The 1,284-nt window shown below is 46.9% G+C and overlaps 1 protein-coding gene across 4 annotated transcripts in view; it reads left to right on the forward strand.

Moving 5' to 3' along the window:
* The window catches only part of HNF4A (hepatocyte nuclear factor 4, alpha), a 26,054-nt gene that overhangs the window by 2,819 nt on the left and 21,951 nt on the right, over positions 1–1,284 (forward strand). The window lies entirely within an intron of this gene.

Below are 1,284 nucleotides of genomic sequence, written 5' to 3' on the forward strand. Positions count from 1 at the left end.
CTGCCAGGGACACAGGCTTCCCTTGCTTATTGGAAAAGAGTAAGCACAAGTAGTCCCCTGCTTGTGGTGTAATCCGGCCGTGGCCCTGGAGGTTGGTGTAGGTCTTGTGGGGTCAGCTCTCCCTGGGGGCCGGGGGAAGTGAGGCTGAAGGAGAAAGGGCACCAGAGTGGCTTAACAATTACCCCCATCTTGGGGAATAATTCACCAAGTGGAGGGGGCCTCACTGCTGGGCACACTAGGAGTGTGGAGAGACATTCAGCCAGGTGCTAGCCGAAACAAGACTTGGTGGTAGTGTGTACAAGGCACCTGGAAAGCATATCTTTCAGAGCTTTCATTTGCAGGAACGTTCATTTACAAACACTGATATTTTACTGATCCACTAAATCCTCCTAACAGCCCTAGGGAACTTTCATGCTCTGTGTTTTGCAAATAAGGAAACTAAGGCTTGGAGATGGAAATAACTCGGCTACAGAGCAGAGAAACCAGAATTCAAACTTGGGCACAAGGTCCAGAACTCGTGGTTTTTGCTATACAATTGTGTGTCCCTCTCTCTAGTTCTTAACTGAATGTCCCCTTAGGAGCCCAAGAACGGGCTCTGGGCTCCTATTGGGTTCTATACATTACTATGTGGTATGTATGTGTGTTTCAGGGAAAATCATCGATAGTGTTCATTATATTCTCTGAGGAACTGATCCTTGGTAGAAAATATTTTACCTAAAAGAAAAGAGGGTACAGACACTGAAATTTAAAAAAAAAAAAAAAAGATAAAGAAAACAACCAGACCAGTCAAATTGTCCCATTTTACAGTTATGAGAAACTGAGGCCCTGGAAAAATTGAATCAAGGAAAAGGAACTTGCCCAAGGTCATAGGCAAGTTAGTGGCAGCATCGGTGTAGGTACCTAGAACTCCTAGTTTCAAGTCCAAGATCGCCATTGCTGCCCCACTCGTCACAAGGACACAGCACTTTTGGAAGGAGCCTTAGTGGCACAGGGGTTGAGTGTTGAACTGCTGCTATCTGAAAGGTCAGTGGTTCAAGCACACCAGGGTCTCTGCAGGAAATGTAACAGTCTGATCTGGTAAAGATGTGTTGCCTTGGAAACCTCAAGCTGGTTTCCTCTGTCCTGCCGGGTCTCTAAGAGTCAGAACTGACACGATGGGTGGGTTTTAGCATCCTTTACCTCTAAGACAGGAGATATTAGAGAGGTGCTCAGATCTTTGTCCTGCCCCTCCCAGGAGGGCTAACGCCCTTGGTGCATTTCTTCCATGCTCTCTGGGAGAGTCTG

Source organism: Elephantulus edwardii, unplaced genomic scaffold (assembly GCF_000299155.1).
Source record: "Elephantulus edwardii isolate Elephantulus edwardi_28Jun2011 unplaced genomic scaffold, EleEdw1.0 scaffold00015, whole genome shotgun sequence".
Taxonomy (NCBI): Eukaryota; Metazoa; Chordata; class Mammalia; order Macroscelidea; family Macroscelididae; genus Elephantulus; species Elephantulus edwardii.